The 20,874-nt window shown below is 47.3% G+C and overlaps 1 long non-coding RNA gene across 1 annotated transcript in view; it reads left to right on the top strand.

Annotated features, from left to right (window-relative positions):
- Positions 1-17,657, top strand: part of LOC142817298 (uncharacterized) — a 57,305-nt gene extending 39,648 nt beyond the window's left edge. Inside the window, exons 2-3 of the long non-coding RNA XR_012895157.1 lie at positions 7,499-7,576; positions 17,487-17,657. This is a non-coding gene — a long non-coding RNA (uncharacterized LOC142817298). The remainder of the gene's footprint in view (positions 1-7,498; positions 7,577-17,486) is intronic.
- Positions 17,658-20,874: the final 3,217 nt, after the last annotated feature.

Genomic DNA, 20,874 nt, shown 5'->3' with positions numbered 1-20,874 from the left:
AGCGCGGATCGCAAAGAAAAGGCGCAGGCTGCGCTCGAATCCAGGAACCAACTCACCAACGAAAGTGTCGCAATGTATATCGAGGACATGATCCGCCTGTTCAAGCGCGCAGATTCCCATATGACTGAAGAGAAGAAGCTACGCCACCTCATGCGTGGGGTGAAGCAAGAGCTATTCGCTGTTCTCGTCCGCAACCCACCACGAACAGTTGCGGAGTTTCATACGGAAGCGACAGCCATAGAGAAAACGCTAGAACAGCGGGCTCGACAGTACAATCGAGACATAAACTATGCACCTGCCAATGTCTTCTCTGGACGCCAGCGAAGTGACATGGACGCTCTGCGAGAACTCATCAGGTCGGTGATCAGGGAAGAGCTCAGCAAGTTGCAAGCACCTCACACTACAGCAACACTGTCTGTAGTCGACGTAGTACGAGATGAACTGAGGCAGATGATACGTGAGCCGGAGCGTGCGCCACAGCCGATCCAACGCATACCAACGTACTCTGAAGTACTCAGACAACCCGCGGCGCACACCAATGCAGCAGTTACGATGGCCTCTCCTTGCCCACAAACGGTACGCAGCGCACCTCGTCCACTGGAACCGACGGCTACCTACCTGCCACGAGCCCGTGGTGTAGCTCGCTACGTGGATCAAAGGCCCCGGAAAAGTGACATCTGGCGTGACCATGAGCGCAGGCCTTTGTGTTTCCATTGTGGGGAAGCAGGTCACCTGTATAGGTTCTGCCCTTACCGACAGGCAGGATTAAGGGGCTTTCCGTTGTACGCACCATGCCCTCGAAACGGTGAACGGCCAACCGAGATCGAAGAGTACTTGTCCGTGCGCCAGAGCCCACTCACTCCACGCCAACATCAGCCAAGATCGCCGTCGCCCAGGCGTTACCGATCACCCAGCCCACGTGCTTCTTCCGCACGGTCTGGGCACCGTTCTACAAGCCCACACCAGGAAAACTGAAGCAAGCGACCTGTGGAGGTGAGGCCGCTGATAACGACAGTTGCGAAGATCCTCCATTGCGGTTTCAAGGTGACGATGCTATGTTTACAGAGGATAAGCGCAGCAGTGCGAAGATTACTTCAGATTTGCGGTTGAAAATAGACGGATACGAGCTGAATGCTTTAGTTGACACCGGCGCTGATTATTCGGTAATGAGTCACAAATTGGCAAAGAAACTGAAAAAGGTTGTAACAAAATGGAGTGGGGCACAGATACGCACGGCAGGTGGCCACACTATTACACCGCTCGGCAGATGCACCTCAAGGCTCGAAATAAGAGGCTTTACTTACGTTGCTGACTTCATCGTGCTGCCGGAGTGTTCAAGGGAGCTTATACTAGGAATGGATTTTCTGCAAGCCAATGGAGCCATAATTAATCTGCGCAGATCCAGTGTAACGTTTTCGACAGAACAAGCTATGTCGGTGGAGGAATCGGAAAAGCGACGTCTTACTGCTCTGCGCGTTGTTGATGATGACGTCACAGTGCCACCTCGCTGTAGTGTAATGGTGCTTGTTGAAAATAAGGCATTTTGTGACCACGAAGGAATAGCGGATGGAAACGTAGAGCTATTTTTAAACAAAGGAATTTGCGTGGCAAGGGGTGTTGTTCACTTAATGAATGGCCGCTCAGTTGTCCTCCTTACGAATTTTGGGAATGAATGTCAGCACATCGCGCAAGGTATGGCTATCGCCTATTTCCACGAGTTCTGCATGGCGACTGAACTATGCAGTTTAGCGACAACGCCAACCACTCCACAAGAGACCTGCAACGTCGACGCATCAGTTAACGTCAACCATAGGCTCCCAGAATATCAAAAGAAACGATTGTTTGCCCTTATAAAAGAGTTTTCGGACTGCTTTTCAACGTCCTCTAAGGTGCGACGAACGGCTATTGCAAAACACAGGATTATAACAGAAGAAGCCACGAGACCGATTTACCAACACCCATATCGAGTATCGCAAAAGGAAAGAGACGTCATCAAGAAACAAGTGGAGGAGATGCTTTCAGATGACGTGATCCAGCCTTCCAGCAGTCCATGGGCGTCTCCCGTAGTGCTTGTTAAAAAGAAAGATAACAGCCTTCGATTCTGCGTCGACTATCGGAAACTGAACAGCGTAACGAAACGGGATGTATACCCTCTGCCGCGTATCGATGATACACTCGATCGACTACGGAGTGCGAAATACTTCTCCTCCCTTGATCTCAAGAGCGGATATTGGCAAATTGAGGTGGATGAGCGCGACCGTGAAAAGACGGCATTCATAACCCCAGACGGACTCTACGAATTTAAAGCGCTTCCATTCGGCCTGTGCACAGCGCCAGCTACGTTTCAGAGAATGATGGACGCTGTCCTCGCGGGACTGAAATGGCAGTCCTGCTTGGTGTACTTGGATGACGTTGTCGTATTTTCCGCTACATTCGACCAACATCTAGAGCGACTCCGCACAGTATTAGAAGCCATTCGTTCAGCAGACTTGACCATCAAGCCAGAAAAATGCCACTTCGCTTTTGAAGAGCTTCGATTCCTCGGACACGTCGTCAGCTCCGACGGCGTTCGGCCAGATCCCGAAAAGACAGCTGCCATCGCGAAGTTCCCGACACCCAAAGACAAGAAGTCAGTACGTCGCTTCCTGGGTTTATGCGCGTACTATCGGCGATTTGTGGAAAATTTTTCGAACATTGCTGAACCACTTACTAATCTGACAAAAGACGAGGTGCCCTTTAGGTGGGACAGTGAACAACAGGAAGCATTTGATGAGTTAAGAACACGCCTGCAAGCCTCTCCAATCCTCGCCCACTTTGATGATACTGCCGAAACTGAAGTTCACACTGATGCGAGTAACGTCGGCCTCGGAGCCATTCTAGTCCAGCGGCAAAACGGCCAAGAAAAAGTGCTAGCGTATGCCAGCCGCAAGCTTTCGAAAGCTGAGACAAATTACTCTGCAACCGAAAAAGAGTGTCTCGCGGTCATTTGGGCCATAAGTAAATTTCGGCCGTACCTCTACGGTAGACCATTCCGAGCAGTAAGTGACCACCATTGCCTGTGTTGGCTGGCGAATCTTAAGGATCCCTCTGGCCGACTAGCAAGATGGAGCCTTAGGCTACAAGAGTACGATGTTACTGTGGTATACAAACCTGGGAAAAAGCACAGCGATGCCGACTGCCTGTCACGCGCACCAGTGGAGACGAGTGAGCCGGAGGAAGAAGACTTCCCGTTTCTAGGCGTCGTCCAGGCATCAGAAATCGCTGAACAACAACAAAATGACCCCGATTTGCTGCCGCTTATACAGCGTCTCCAAGGACTCAACGTTAAAGTCCCACGCACTTTATCCAGAGGGCTCCCTTCGTTCTGTCTTCGGGAAGGGGTCCTTTACAAGAGGAACTTCAAGCCTCATGGTGACAAGTTTTTACTCGTTGTACCTGCACCTTTACGAAACGAGATTCTGCACGCATGTCATGATGAGCCAACATCTGGGCACATGGGTGTCAGCCGTACATTCGCCAGAATTCACCTAAAATACTACTGGCCAAAACTGTTATCATCAGTTCAGCGCTATGTGAAAACTTGCCGTGAGTGTCAAAGACGCAAAACTCCATCCGTGAAACCTGCAGGCCTCCTCCAGCCAATAGAACCACCGCATGCCCCATTCCAACAAGTTGGTATGGATCTCCTAGGCCCGTTTCCGACATCGACTGCACACAAGAAGTGGATAGTCGTAGCCACAGACTATCTCACTCGCTATGCTGAGACTGACTCGCTGTACACTGCAACATCTCTTGAAGTTGCCAAGTTCTTCATCAACAACATAGTACTCAGACATGGTGCACCCAGCGTGGTAATTACAGATCGTGGCCCAGCTTTTACTGCAGACCTAATGAAATGTCTGATGCGAATGACCCACACAGACCACAGAAGAACTACAGCATACCATCCTCAAACAAATGGCCTAATGGAGCGCTTGAACAGAACTCTGACTGATATGCTTTCAATGTATATCGACGTCGAACATAAACTGTGGGATGAAATATTGCCCTACATCACGTTCGCATATAATACAGCCGTTCAAGAAACAACGCGAGTGACACCATTTGAACTCGTATTCGGCCGAAGAGTCACCACTCCACTGGATGCCATGTTACCACTGAATGATGAAAGCAGCAATCCACCTGGCCTAAGTGACTTCCTGCAAAGAGCCGAGGAAGCACGACAGATGGCGAGATACAGAATACGCCGCCAACAACGTATCGACTCCTATCGGTACAATCAGCGTCGTACCGAAGCGCATTTTCAACCAGGTGACAAAGTATGGATATGGACCCCAGTGCGTCGCCGCGGACTTTCTGAAAAACTTTTTAGCCACTACTTCGGGCCTTACGAAGTACTCCATCGTGTAAGCGATGTAACTTACCAAGTCAGATCTGCTATACACGGGAGCTCAAAACGCCGCAACCCTACAGAGGTTGTACATGTAGTCCGGATGAAGCCGTACTATGAGAGATCACCGGAAGACCAGTGACGCCTACGCCTACCACGAATCTATTCATTGCCTGACGCATCGGGACGATGCGTGTGAGGAGGGGGATTATGCCACGACATAGTGACTGCATTCAAACAACGCGCCCATCACCACGCGCACAGAGACATACATGGGCGCCGTCTAGTGTTGCGCAGAGACGATGATGATAGCACGAGAACCCAGCTGGCCCCTGCTGATGTGTGCCACGCGCTTGGGACTCTTCTTGAAGAAGTAGAAGAGGAAGACATCTTGCCGTTCTGCTGTAACGTGCTACGACCATAGTCCCTTTGAGTTGTGGGCACAGGTTCGCCCTTTAATAAATACGTTTTGTTATACCCCGAGTCCTTCAACATCGTTACAATATATTGCGTGTGTACATGCGTGTGTCTTTGTGTGTGCGATAGAGATATAGAGAGAGAAGCCCTAGGAAGGACAGAACAACTCTTAAAACAATAGCTGCTCATCAACAATGTGTGTACATGAAACACTCCATAAAAGGAAAGCCTGCAAAAACAAATTACTTAGCGCAAAAGCAGGCAGACAAAACAATCGCCGTCACAACAGGCGACGAGGGATTCACCGGACGTATTGCTCTTATCAGCTGCGCCCATGCGGTCTTATGTTTGAACGATGAAACGCTGAAGTGACCTCTGTAGTGAGCGAGATGTTGGGAAAATGGTGCTCCCACTCAACTCTTCCCGGAACGTCCACAATAACTCGAGATAGACAAGGAGCAGCCGCGTATAGAGGGAAAGGCGGCAGTGGCGTCGACTCGGGCATGTCATTTTCCCTTCGACACGGATGAATAAATCTGTTGACACATCCATGATTCGGACAGTGGCCAATCTCTCTCTCTCTTTCTCTTGGCATCCCTTTTCCGCCTCAGTCGAAACGCTTGGCCAATATATCGGCGCGCATTCTCGCACAATCGCATCTCACCACACACGAACGAGAACAAACACACGAACAGTGATCGATTTAACACATGGTCGAACCTCAGCCGATGCGCTTGCTCATTCCGACAAGTCGAAAGCCACCACCGAGGACTAGCTTCCCTCGGTCTATATTCGAATACGTTCCCCATGTTTGAGATAGCATTCGAGTGATGTCGCGTTGCGGTATGGCGAATTCGAGGCGCAGACGTGCGACATATAAGTGGGGCGTTTTTGTTGTCGATGCGTTTTTTCCGACGAAAAGATGAAGCATGAATCGCTAATGTGAGGTGGCAACCTCTCAGATAGCTGGACGAAGTCCACAATGTTTTATTGGCTCATGTATATCTTCAGTCTTTCCATCGGTCTTTCCATCGGTCCTCCCATCTTTGATGCACATTTTAATCTACACCCTTACTTCTCAATTTCATTAGTGACAGTGACTTGCCAGGTGTTGCAGTGCTTTTTCGTGCAACCGGCTATATTGATCTTTTTTATGTGTGCCCAGTTTCCTGTGGTTTGAAGGACTTGGCTTTCAAATGCGGCATTACCTAAACACGCCCCCTAAGCGTGTTTCGACTATGTCTGCACGCTCGAGCTCTCATAAGTATCACTATGCGTCGAATAAATTCTAGCCTCACATAATCATTCGCCGTCCTCGACCATGCTTGTTATCTATTTAACTTTATCCATTGCTTATTTGGGTGCACGTTAAAGAAATCCAGGTGGTCGAAATTTCCGGCGCCCTCCACTACGGCGTCTCTCACATTCATATGGTGGTTTTGGGACGTTACACTCCACATATCAATCAATCAATCAATCAATCAATCAATCAATCATTCGATCAATCAATCAATCATTCATTCATTCATTAATTTATTCAATCAATTAATCAATCAAACCATTGCTTCTATATATATGTACAGTCGGCCAGAACTTCAAATATCTTGTGCAATGGCCACTGTTTTGTTTGTCAGTGTCATTTCAGAGAACGAAGTTACGAAAAGTTGCTTCGTGGACATGTGCTTTGTGGGCGTACGCTTGTCTTCACTTTTTTCAAACCTGGTTCAATTGTAGGGCAAAGATACAATGAAAAAATTGCCACGCATGTACGATAGCCAAAGGTTTGACCGGCTGTACTATTGTGAGCAATACGAGCGTGAGCACGCGCGCGTGGCAAATAGCTTCAAACTCAAGATAACGTGACACGTGGATGGCGCTGCCGAAACTGGAGGGGCACTCCTGATGACTGCTGGCACTTCGGCATGATTGTTGCTGTGAAAAGGGTGACTGACTGCGTGCCATCAGCCGCTAGCATTGATAACACGAAAATTAAGTGCACCAGTAACTGAATAAGTAAAATACGCTTGACAAAATGTCGAGCGAAGACAACCTGGATGTATTAAAAGCATAGCCTGAGCATCATGGCAGGTTACGCAACGTCTGAAATATTCTTAGATGCATAGCCTTATTGGTGTGGCTGTGCGCGTTAATGGAACCGCTACACTCTAAATATGGTTACCTATAACGTAACTTTTTTGGACGTCAGTAACTTATGATATAAAAGGTTCAAGGGGGAATAATTTCTTACCTTTTCGTTATTCTGTAGTGTTTGAACGTTACAAAACCGATATTGCAAGCAATGCATAAGTTACCAGCGCGAAAATTGCAGCGTAACCCGTCCGTATAGTAACCTATGAACAACGCAGTAACACGCATACACAGCCTCGCCGCTTCTCTCATCTAATAAAAGAGAGAGTGAAAAAATTCGTAGTATACCGAGGCTGCTAGCGTGGCTTATCTCCATCAAATACCGCCTGGCTGAGGGCAGCGCCATGAAGTGTAGACGGCGGAAAGAAGCCACTGAAGCGCGTGCTCGAACTTATTTCACAACTCGCTTCCATGGGTTTGTGTGCGCTGCGGAAAACCAGTGATGCCACTGAGAAGCAGAACCATGTGGGCTATGCTGCGTGGTAACTGCAACGAAACATTTAGTGAGTGTCGGCGCTACGTCGTTTTTTTTTTGTTCACCAGACGACTCCACAGCAAGCGCCGTTCTTCGCTAGTACTGCAACTACTGCCCAACGGCCCATGGACGAATAACTCAGTTGGGTAAGTGAATTTTGTTCCAGATACACTTCAACGGCATTTGACGTCTTCCTTATTTCAGCAATTGTCAAACCGGGTCTTTTCTGAGCTGTTAGAAGTGACCTCATTTGCGGAGTTTGTTGTTATTGTGCTTTTCTTCGCAATATACATACGAGGCTCACTTCGTTTCTTATTGTGCATGAGTGACCTACCGCTCGCTACATGATGTGTAGACGGTTATGTTTCTCGATATATCTGCCATTTGTGCGCCTTCTTATAGCTGAGTACTGCTGTAGCTGCCTCGTGTTATGGGCTACTTTTGAGAAGTACGCTGATTATACTTATTCAGGTAAATATCGGTTGTTCATGTGTGCTCGTGCCCTGTGGTGATCACGGGCTTTGGTGTAACCATAAATGCACACGCTTCCAGTGCACGAATGCGGTATCAATATGTTAAACCTTTGTTCTTGTACTGCGTGTATGTGCGTGTGCTTGTGAATTGGGTTCCGTGCCGTAAGATTTTGACTCTATGCTTGCGGAATGAGCGAAAATACCTAATGTGTGGTGCTACAGAATTAGGCTGTATGCAACACATAAACGAAGTTAGTTGACCGAGGGCTCAGCGCACCATATGGACCGTGTGCAGACGGCATATAAAGAGCGTGACAGAATTTCAGATGTGGTTACGACACGATTCTGTCGCTTATATCATTGAATATTCTACGTAGGTACACACTTTTGTGCCAGAAGCGCCGAGTAAATCGTACAGTTCTCAATTACAGGTTGGACTCTCAGTTTTGGCCTGTGGCATACAGGTGAGAACTCTCGCGTATACGCCCTCGATATCACACTAATCGTTCTGCTACACAAGAGAGTACGGTTGAAGCACATATAGATGGAGGACGCTTCAAAAGTAACATACGTATTTTTGATTGCTGTACACCCCTACAAAAGTTACATTCCCCAAAAAGACGTGTATTGTTTAAAACAAACTGTAACCTTTGTATTTGTAACCGTCGAGGTTATAGGTGTACAAAAATGTGAAAATGTGCACTTTCGCATAGGTTATCGAATTTAGAGTGATAGCAGCTACTGACGCGCTATATCGAGGTGGTAGTGTCAAGAGCAAGCGGAAGTGCACCGCCTTTCCCACTTTCCTACTCAGGCCACTGCGAACAAGCGGATGGGTTCGCAGCTATTTGCCGCGCGCTCGCCTGTTAAAGCTCATATTGCTCACGATAGTACGTCGTTAATGTGGTGTATAATAGCGAAACATCCCCTTTAAATGTGGCGGAAACGCAGAAATAGCTTTAGTTTAGATTGGGTATGTCCTTCCAGTTTAAATAAACTAGAACTTTAAGAGTTCTAACTTTCCCCCTTGAAACATGTACTCCTGTGCGAAAACACGCATTCGACAGCTTGACTACGAATTCGGCTCCGTCCGTCTCAGTGCTATCAGGAAGACAAATATACCATTATAAATAGAAACAGGGAAGTGGGAAGGTATACTGTGACCCAGGAATCTGGCAAAACTCCTTGAAGCGTGATCTTTGAAGAGAAACACGAACAGCTTTTTCGATAAAGTAATGCTGGCTCATGGCTTATCTCTTGTTGCCGGAAACGGGGACCCAGCAATGATATGCGTTGGGAAAAAGTGTACCGGTATAAATTGGGGTCTCGCCAGCATGTGCTCGGCGTCTCGGAGAATATCAGCGATCGCAAAATATAAGACTGGGTGGATCGCAACACGATGGAAATAAAACAAAAAAGAAAATTGTCCAAAAGTAATGACATGCTCGCTCCTGGAAAACATAGCAACAGTCTACGGACTCAGGCACTTGTAGTCTTCCCAGAAACGTCATTACTGCTACAACAAGGAAGCGAGTGAGACAGAGAAAGGCAGGGGGTAATACGCACAACTTTTCTTTATCAATAAACCGCCATTCCTACCTCAATGTGGCGCTGCTCAACCGTAGCAGTTCCGTTGACTGGTCGTTGGGTACGGTGACTCACTAATACAGCGCAGACGATTGGGATAAGTGGTGAGCTCCAAATGATCCACTTAGCTGGAAGATGTCCGGAACGATTTGAACTCTGTGCGGAGACGCTGGGGTGACGGTCGCTCACTTAATTGGTTCACGCACAGTACTTGCCATAGGAATGGTGCTTATTCCGCTCTGATTGTGTACTTTAGTACACGACGCGTGTAAATACCAGTGTCGCGTCGTTGCCCCTCTCCCTCCTCCTCTTCATGCTTTGAAGGTACCAGATGCTTCATTCTGTAAAAATCACTACTTCCTTGGTCTACATGATTTCTATCTTTTATTAGATTCCGTGATTTTGTGTGATGGATGAATAAATGGATTTTTATTCAGGTCTAATAAGTCATGCTAGCTTGTGGACAATGTCGTTTTTTCTGGTGCTTCCCGCTCGCATGTGTGTGAGTTCGAAGAAAGAAAAGTGCGCGGTGTGGAGGACTGTTTTATGAGAAAGACGCTCCTGCACTGGGATCCATCTGTTTCGCTGTCTCTCTCTATTAACAAGACCTGTTATCTATATCACTCTTCGTCCCTCTTTATGAAGAAAGACAAGGATTTGTGTCAGCGATGCCAACGCACACTGCCATGATGTAGCACTGTGTGAGCTAGCTGCTAGATAGATAGCCAGCCAGCCAGCCAGCCGCTTGGGTACACCAAAATTAGTATGGGAGGCTAAGAAGGTTTGACGAATATGGCACGTAGGTCATGGCATGAAAAATTTCGCGATGTTGTCGTGTACTTCGGCAAGCATTTGAAAAAAAAACAGTGGCACTTGCCCGGGGCCGGGCATGTGCCACTGATATGCGGGTATGTGCCACAGATGACTGACTCTTCTTTTCTACGCAGGAACGGCGAGAGCACACATGGGTAATTTTAACGCTCAAACGTTAAGAAAAAGCTGGCATATACAGCATTGACCAGAAGAATGCAAAGAATAAATGTCAGTGTTCCAGCAAAATTGAACGCAAGCATTTCGCGTGAAAAATCAAGTATTCTACCACATAGCCATGCCAGGGGAGCTATTCTCGCGGTGTTAGATTCGCGAGAACGCTTTCAGTTAAACAAACAAAAAAAAAACCAGCGATTTGTGACGTCATGACGCTGTTGACTACGCCAGCGTACCGAACCTGTCAGCACATTCCCAGTATAAAAGAAAACTAAGTGGAGGAAATGTAAAGTGAGAGGACTCTTAAATAAACTCGACAAGTCTGACCGTGTGTATTTGAATGTGTTGAGACATTTGAAGAGCGATGCAGGGTATGCGTAAAGACCTTCCAGGGGCGTCAGGCGGGCGGCCGCGTTCAACATAATTCATGGGCTTACGTAATAAAACTTTACGCACGGCCTCCGAGATGTACGCCCAAAAGCGAATTTCTGGGGACAGCATTCGTTGTGCTGAAACGCATTTCGTCATTCTAATTTCTGTCGAGAGTTGTGAAAGCTGCGTGGCTTCAAAAGGACGTTGAGGAAGAAAGACCGGAAAGAGGCTGCGCGCTCCAGCGAATAAGGGAGAGGCTGAATAGGACACCAGAAGAAGAGCTCCCGAAGTCTCGAAAATACTTTGCAAATAGACTTTAATGCCCTTGCACGTGATTTCTAGTCGTAGCACTGCCTATCAACTTTTATCAACGTTACATACGCACTACTATGATACAGCCGGCATGTCGCGTTAACGTCAATTGAAGTCATTAGTAGAAAAACGAAAACCGAAGTTGGGCGCCACCCGATGAAGCTCATTTATGTAGCAGTGTTGAGGAGTGGCATGCTCGTGAGCCCCATCGCAAACAGCAGTGCTTCATATCAACTCACCGCTTCTGGTGTTCCTAATATCCATGTTGCTGTTGGCATCGTTACCTAACTGCTAGTAGAGAACATATGCGGCTGTTTAACATATGCGTGTGCGCGGACTTGTACGTATGACGACACGGTTGTAACCACGTATGATGACTCGGTTTATTCTCGGGAGCGAACAAGCGTCACGCATGTGAAGCAGCACACACCCGAAAAAGCGATGATGATTATGAGCTCAAAAAACACAGTGGTGACAGACTGCTCCTCAAATGAGAATGAAGTGCGTGATATATGCTCACAATATATGGAGCGCCGCTTCAAAACATCTGGCTCTATAAAAAAATTAAAACACCTTCACCTTGCATGCGCATGCTTCGCATAACACTGGCTCTCAATTGTACGTGGGATCTGGCAAATTAGTTCATTCATTTGAGACATATTATTAGCGCTGTTTATGTGCTCGTTGCGTTAACTACTCCGAATAAGCATCATCTTGTCGAATAAGCTGCGAATATTACATCCTTTGTTGGGTCTCAATGCATGACTCGCAAAATAACTTGGTGCCGAGGAAAAACTAGGGTTGCGACCCCGGCCTTGAGAGACCATGGCATTCGTCACCAGTGCATGGCCTCCGCAATCGTGACGCTTCACCACAGGGGTCAATGCATGCCTATGGGGTGGGTCCCTCTGCCACCCCCACTGAATCGGCGACTGGCTGCGTGCCTTTGGATGGCGTAGCACAAAATTATTTTTTCCCCCTTGGAAACATGTCAGTTCATTCCGATTTAAAAAAAAGCAATGGGGTACTGCAGGGTGTCGAGGTACAAGTGATACACGTTAAAATTATTTTACTACATGCAGGCATGAAGATACAGTTTTTTAAATGTATATTGACAAGGAAATACAAATGCTCAAATGTAAATATAAGATACTTTCGGGCTGCTCCTGTATCATAAGACACTGCCCAGCTCTGCTTGCAAGTGTTAAGTTATTGATTGAACCTCTAGTTTCTGTTGCAGTAATTTGAGACAGCAACATTGTTCCAGAAACCACGCGTTTCATAAATAGCGACATGCAATGGCGGTCAAATGTGTAAGCTTAGAAGTTCACCGCTAACGCTGAACCCACACTCCCATTACACGCGCTCTCACTTATTGGAAGTTCTCTACAAATACTCCAGTGACCACCTGATGGGGACTTTGTGTCCTCGCTTAATGCAGAGTGATCGTTGTGTATAGAAAGGTCGCAGCCTTTGATAGGCTCTATCAGGACGACGAAGGAAACGGTTTATCTCGGCTCGCCTGTATGCAATTTGCAAGACGGTAAGAAGTAAATGCGACGCGGGTACGTTTTAAGTTGCCTCTGTCCTTTGTAAACAGCCTTTTCTGAGGCTGCGGTGCAAGTGCTATGACCAAAATCACTGCCGTTTTCAACTCATCTTATCCGGAAGCAGTAATACCTACCACGTTTCTTAAGGACTTTCTTCAGTGTAAGAGATAAAAAAAAAGACAACATCATAGTTCGGCAAAAAGAATTGGAGCGTACTCAGACTCACTCACAAAATGTATCCCCTTCACAAACGATGAACTTTCAGGACGATATTCCAGAATAGTTTCTGCCTTCATCGGTCTCTGATCTATGCGAGCTGTAACGACCACGAATAATTTTCTCTGCACATTGTAGCGAGGACACTCGCAGAAGATGTGCTGCGATGTCATCTCCCTTACAGCTGTCAACAAAAATGATTGCTTGCCATTTGGATTCGAAGAAAGAATCACTTCGTGAAACCCACTCTTAGACACGAATGGTAACGCAGTGTGGAAACAGTTAAAGAGAATCTAAAGGGCAAAACAATTTTTCGCTGATTAGTAAAGTACGATGTCCCAATTTCGAAAGTTTCGTAAGCGTAAAAATACTCGTAAAGAAAATGCAGGTGGATACGACACCTTGAGATTCTCGCACCAAATACCGTGACGTAGGAGACTTTGAAGCCGTGTACTGGGTCCTGCGTAGCTTGTAATCGATAAAAATTCAGTACATTGTCATCAGTGGGTGCCGTAGACGTAGCATTTGAAGTTTCAGAAAGTTTCATTGAGCTAATGTCGCGAAAATACGAAAAATACGTTTTGAAGTTTGTTACGTCCCGGGTTGCAATTTCGGCGCGACATTCGAAAACGAAACTTAAACCTTGATTTTCTCCGCTGATAATGAATCCATGATAATGAAACATGTGGCGTTATAGTTCATAGAGTGCACTTTGGCAATCTAAATTAAGGGTTTGTTTCTCTTTACATTTCTTTAACGTCACAGAAAAAAGCTGTGCAGGCGCAACTGCGCTTTCTGTGTTCAACCAGTACAGCTTCAGAGAATCAGAATGTACGTACTGCAATTACTGTGGCTTCATAGAAACTGTCCAACAAACTTCGTTTGTGGGCTGAGTGTATGCTGATGAGCGTGCCACCAATTAACATTGAATGCATTTGCTAACCTATATAACTTTAACCGACTGTGTCCTAGGCACTTTAAAATGCATCGCACAGGAGAGGCATGCGATGAAATTAATATTCAGATATTTAGAGAGTATGGGTCAGCTCGACAATTGACCCGTTTAAAATGTGCGATAAGTCATTCTGTCAATCCACATCCCCACCCAAGAGACCAATGTACTGAGTTTGCGTTTTCACTGTGTTATTTCATTAAAGCTTTTTATACTTTTTCATCTCTCTCTTCGTTTCTCCTAGTCCACAATCTCCTTCGCCTTGTACAGTAGTAAGTTAGCGATTTCCAATTACTGGCAAAGTTCTCTAAATTTCAGAGAAGAGTTCTCTCCCTCTCTCTGAGAACGGCTCTGACTCGAACTTCCTGCATGTGTGCGCATGTGTGTGCGCGCGTGCATTCCTCTTATTTTGTTTTTGTTTTGTATATCGCTCTGTCCGTTTTCGGTTTCTATTTACCCGCCCCTGTGCAGGTTAGGGTACTAGTTCTTTTACCAGGTTAACCTCCCTGCTTTTTGCTTTTCACCTAGTTTTCTTTCTCTCTGTCTTCATGCCATACAATCAGAGTACTGGTCTTGAGTTAGCTCTCGTGGTGGAAGCAATTTGCGTAATTCACTTGACATGGGGAAAAAGAAAAAAAAAGCGACGCACTCCTCACCAAAATGACCCGTACATACACCTGCCGAAGACGTTGCAGATGTGAACTCTCGATGCCTGGTAGCCATTATGAAAGGCGATTGGCATGGCATTACTTGTGCCTCCGCACTTTCGCCTGACGTCACAATATTAGATGCGAAGCAGCTCTCTGACTCACGTGTGTAACGCCGTACGTACTTGCATCCGTACGAACGCGCCGCAACGCATTCCCCTCGCCACGGGGGGTAGAGCGGTGCCAAGTAGGTCATGCCGCAGCTGCGCGCTAACGTCATGCTCCCCTCGCACGCTTCCCTCGCTGGTGCGCACTGTCGTCACTCTCCCTCACTTACCACACGCTCGCCGCAGCGCCCGCAGCAGCCGCCTCGTCTGTTCACCCACAATACCTAAACGAATCTTCCAGCGCTCACTGCAGCACCCGCGTTAGCGCCGTTTAACCCGTGACGCCACCCATGCACAACGCTGCTGCTTCGCATCCCATCAGGGTTCTCTTTGCGAATATCGTGTAATATTGTTTATGCTACGAACTATGTTTTGGAATTTCTTAAAAACACGTTATTCAGAAATACGTGGTATATCGGAACAGATTCATGTAAATGGCGGTGTTCGTTAGAGCCGGCTTTTGGTGTACAAATAGTACAACGTTTGGTACACTGAAAGCATAAATATACAGAAGGTTCGAGCTTTTAACTGAGCTTCTCATACGAGCACACTCGCTCCTGTGACAGCTCGAGATAAGCTCGCTCGACATAGAAGCGAGAAAGTTTCGCACGCACAGATCAAGCTCGTAGATGGAAACCGTAATCAAACCGGCATATGCCCGTTCGAGAGGAAAGCCACAGTTGTTTGAAGTTCCGTTCCGGCAGAAGCCGCAGTGTGAGAATGAGGTATAGTTGTGTCGGCACAGTGCTGTGCTATATTCTGGAGAAGCTCAGAAACGTTTTCGTGGAGTGCATGCCTCTGTGTTTTTTACGAAGGGACAGCGCTTTCACGAAGTCAGCTCACATAAATGTCCTGTCGTCTCATCTTCCCGAAGCGGTGTCAGGCGCAAAAGCCTGATACTGCTAACCCTATGTGATGGGCTCGTTAGGCCCTTCGGGTTGGCAGATTTGTCAGAGAAAAGGAGTTTTTTTTGCGGTTCTGGTTAGGTACAACGAAAAGAACTGCACCACACTGTTACGACAGGCACGATGGCTCGTTCATTCTGGTTCTTGCCATTTTGATTCACTTGCATTTGCGTTGCTCGCGCTGTTGCGCGAGTACTCAGGGGGTTAGCTATTTCCTGGTTCACCTGATGATGAGAATGGTTCTGCGGAATGTTTATTGGTGTTGTTATGGGTCATCGTGCTCTCGAGGAGCGTGATGTTTAAAATGTTCTGAATTACGGTAGTCCTAGAAACTGAGGCGTTCTTTTTTCTTCTTGCATTGTTATAGTGTGAGGAGTTATTTGATCAAGGTGGAAGAAGCAGCTCGCATTAACATTCGCGTAAACTCGAGTTGGCGGCCTACGCGGCCGTAGTACTACAAAGATTTGAATTTAGGCTAGTTGGGGCTCTATGGTCTACTACGCACTGCGAAGTAGTAGAGCATTAAGTACCAACTGCCCCAACTAACATACCAACTACCATACCAACTAGCATAGAATACGAGAACTTACTTATAAGACTGATGTCGAAGCTGTTGTTAGAACTACGGTTGACGTGAGATACTTTCCACAGCGTTTGCGTTCGATGATCACTGGCGCTGTAAAGATTTATTCGAGCATATTCAAATCGCAAGTCGCCGGCTCTCTCAGAATTCTATGTAAGCAAGTGGCTGTTTTCGTCAGGTCTGCTCTTAATTCAGTTTTGGAAACGCTTTGTTTCCACTCTATGCAGGGATATGTCTCCCCGCCAGTATGGAGAGGCAAACAGAAAAAGACTTCAGCTTTTTTTTGCTCCTTGCTCTCGTTACTTTTCCCCTCTATCTCTAGAGCCACTAACCGCAAGCTTAGTTGTTCCTACCAAAGAAAACGAGCCCTTAAATTTACCTTTTTTTCCTTCATTCATAGCCAGGGTCTCGTTCTGGCAGACCTAGTGTCTTCAGATGGCATGTGACAAATTATTGATCAGCTGCCAGCTTGGAATAAGATCACGTATTACGTGACGCCATTAAGCAAAAAAAAAAAAGACTGTTCCACACTCACTGCAATGGCAACAGGTGGCGCTGACTGACTTTCCCACGTTTAATGCACATACATACACCATAAAGTGGATGAGACAGCAGCCGTCGTAGCTCAGTTGGTGGAGCAACGGACGCGATATTCCAAGGTCGCAGGATCGGCCCCTGCGCGTGACAGGTTATTTTTTGATGCACTTTTTTTATTCGCATTTATATTAAAATTACTTCATATACAACTCCCTATACTTTCTTTGGCATAATTGTCTGTTAGTTCTCATCAATACTGTTTTTAACAAAGTAAACAAGCCCGTAAGTTTACCTTTTTCTCCTTCAATCACAAGGAGAGCATGGTACTACTGCAATGCTTAAAGAACACTGGTGGCAACAAAATTACAGCCGGAAGTGGTGATGCAGACATTCTGCTCCATATCTACAGTACCAGTGTCTGCTAGTACGCGCAGACCATGTTCGCACCACACCTATCTCACTGGTACAACCGCACAGACACAAGAGTGCCTGGTATATGTAACACCTCCATCACAAATACCAACAAAATAATTACAGCCGTTGTGGCAGGCCACCTTAAAGTAGCATTTTTTGTCAGCACTTTGTCAACGCACCAACGGAAGCTCTAAAAGAGCCTTGCAAAATTTTCTGAATACGGTCAGAAAACCGCTGCCCATCGGCAGTCGAGGCTCTTGAGAACATGGGAGCGAAATATAGCCCAGGACGCGGCTTGGAATTCGCAATAAAATTGAAAAGTTCGCTAAAGTTCGCTTTTTTTTCTCCCGACAGGTGACATTACAGGCTGAAAAATTACGGCGTCACAGGCGATGTGTTTGAGCATGGCATGCTCGGTCGTTACTGGGGCCGCCACAGGAGGCCACGACTTGCCCAAGCGTGTGAACGCGATCACAGTGAAAAACCGAACTTGCGAAAAAAATAAACGTAGACGATGATGCTTCATTTTTTTGTGTACCCAGGAATTTAATTATTATACTGACTCCATTGACGGCATTCCCATTTGTAAAGTAAAATTATCGTCACAAGTCATACAAAGAAGGCAGACATTAAAAAACAATGAGTAAGTTATTCCTTGGTGACACACACACACACGCACATGCAAGCACAAACAAACAAACAAACAAACAAACAAACAAAACACACGCACGCACACACGCACGTACACACAAACACAAACACTTAGGAAACGTAGACAAACGTAGAAGCTTCGCCGAAATATAGAAAAATTATGAAAATGACGCCAGGTACAAAATACCAAACGAAAGCGAACACGAAAAGACTGACGACAAAGCACTCGGGCAAATGCGCTGGCGCATTATGTTCCAGCGTAGTTACCATCGAGTGAAGAAAGAAGAGCCACTGCATCAACCGCATGCGTATCGGCACAACTCGCCAAAAAGGTCCAACCGTGACCAGAGTTCGGAACAGCTAGAAAACAGTTTGCCCAGATGACGACAATGTGTGTTCACATACAAGAAAAATCTGCGTGCTTACATGTACGTGAGTGGGGAGACGGGGGCAAGGATGTTGATGGGTAGTGGCGTAGAATGAATGCGCAGGGAGCATAGGTGAATCGGTGTTTTCGTGCGCAGGCGGGTACGAACTAGAAAGAAAAAAGTTAAAACAGCAAACGCATATCAAAAGAAACGCAGGGAAATAAGCCTACAAAGAAGATGTGTGGTAGGTCAAGTAGTGGGAGAAAAAAGAAAAAGAGACAGGAAAAACAAATCCTTCGCTGCGAAGGTTCGGCTTTCAAGACCAAAGAGCATGGTATGCGCTGAGAAAGAACTACTTTCGCACGCTTGCACAATCACACTGAGGAAGCGAGTGGGAAGTTTAGTCTTGCGAGAGATCGTCGTGGTAAGATGGTGAGGAATTCGAGGCGAGACAACGAAAAAGCGGCAAGAAAAGGTTAGAACATTGTATTTTCGAGCATTTTTCGCGCAGGAAATCGAGTGATACGAAGAAGAAACGTGAGTCTTTTAATGATGGCAGTGGATACATCACAATTCATCTGCTCGAATCAAAATCGTACTTGCTATTTCATGTGCAAGATGTTACTGGTCGAGGCATAAGAAATCTCACACGAAGGAGTGTAAAGATGGGTGGGCGCGTTCACTCTACGTTCGCTCTATATTACAGCAAAATCTCTGACTCTACAGGTCGGCCAGGGGGCGCTCGTCCAGTGCGGATGTGCGAACACGTCGGCTCCCGATTTTTCAAGTGTTCTGGCACGGATTTTTTGCCTCAACTAGCAAGAACTGTGCATCATTCGACGCCGTTTGTTGTAGTGAACCAGCAGATACCAACATCTTATCGGTGGGTGAAATTTTTGGACATCCCCAGGACTTTTACCCACGCCACGCAGACGCCTCGCGCGTCGACGCGTTTCTCGGGCGCTGCAACAGCGTCGCGACGACGCCTAACGCGTCGTCGAGCTGAAGAATGGCCTCCAACCCCAATGTGTCGGTTGTAGAAGGCATGGACATCAATCCGGAAGAAGCGGAGTGCGCGGGATGGATTGAAGTAGCTAGCAAGAAGAAGAAACTTGCCGAGCGGGCGGATTGTAACGCTGGTAATGCGCCCACATCAGAGACAGGAAGCGGTAAAGGCGGCTCCCGCACTGCCGCCTCACAGAACGTGTTGAGGCGTGTTGTGAAAGCTTCCAGGATCCCAAACCTTCCCAGGGATCACTTTAAGACCATTATACGGCCACGTGGAGGGATGGATGTCAAGAAGACAGACCTTCTTATCTTCAAGCGCTCGCTCGCAAAGGCGGCTTCCCTAACAGCAGAGCAGGTGTTCGACGACACGCTGTGCACGAACCCCTTCCAGAACATTTTCGTCGTTGCCACGCCGTTCGAGGCGAATGCGCGCGCCTACGCCAGGGTCCAAGAGATAAGTATGGGCTCGACTGTCATAGGCTTGGCGGCTTACGTGGCTGCGTCTGACAACACATGTAAAGGAGTGATCCGTGGAATCAATGTGGATCTCAGTGACGCAGAACTGAGAGAGATGATCGTCAACCGGAGGAACCCTGACGCTCTGGGGGTTCGAAGAATCAAGAAGACACCAACAGTGATCGTGTTGTTTGACGGACAAAAGGTCCCCCAGCACGTCGTGTGTGATGGTGTTCGATACCCTTGTTCCTTGTATCGCAGGCAAGTGGACGTGTGCTATGCATGTGGTGATTTGGGCCACAGGTCCGATGTTTGCCCCAAGGGCGATGAACAGAAGAAATGCCGCGGATGCGGCATGCAGTCACCATCACCGGATCATCAGTGTGATCCCACGTGTGCCATCTGTGGCGGAGCGCACCCAACGGCGGACCGCAAGTGCAGAAAGCGCTTCCAGATGCCCTACATCGTGCGCCAAAGACGGCGGCGCCACCGTAGGCGCGCGCGGCGTGGCTCCGACACAGCTGGAGGCGAAGAAGGACTGGCGGAAGAAGAATCATTCTCCAGCGCTCATCGCAGCAGATCGGCATCTAGAGGACGCTCCCGCTCCAGAGGACGCTCCGGCATCAAATCGCGCTCTCGCTCCAGAGGGCGTGACAAGGGCAGCAGTCGCTCCCGTTCGAGAGGACGATCGGGTTCCAAGGGCCGCCTTCAGAAGCAAATGTCTTGGGCGGACAAGGCCAGGATGAACATACCAAGCTGCCAAAAGGTAACGCAGGGCATTTTACCAGAGCAAAAAAGAGAACAATCAGAGATTTTAATGCTTAAAAAAGAAAATGCAGAACTTAAAGAGGCACTACGAACGCTGAGGACCGAGTTCGAGCTCTTCCGCAACTCGCGTGAACCCCGTGAAGTAGCCACACCCATACCGGTTCAAGCAGGAGGGTCGATTAAGCGCAAGGCCGTTTCGCCCCCCGCGATCGCGGAAAGCTTGGCAATGCAAAGTGACGAGTCCCCCGCTCAGGTCCCTGAGAAAAATGTACTCGCGTCTTTAACGGCGATTGAGGAATCGCTCAAGCAGGTGAGAGAGGCCTTAGCCATTCAATCTAGCACAATCGAACGTATGGACGGGAGCGTCTCCCACCTGACACGTCGAGTAGGAATCCTCGAATCTAAAATGAAAATGATTGACTCTAGCAAACTCAAGACGACCAACACTGGTACGATTGCAAAAGCCAAGATAGTGCAGCCCGCCCACTCCT

This window comes from Rhipicephalus microplus, chromosome 5, assembly GCF_043290135.1.
Source record: "Rhipicephalus microplus isolate Deutch F79 chromosome 5, USDA_Rmic, whole genome shotgun sequence".
Lineage (NCBI taxonomy): Eukaryota > Metazoa > Arthropoda > Arachnida > Ixodida > Ixodidae > Rhipicephalus > Rhipicephalus microplus.
This window is presented reverse-complemented; position numbering and strand designations above follow the sequence as displayed.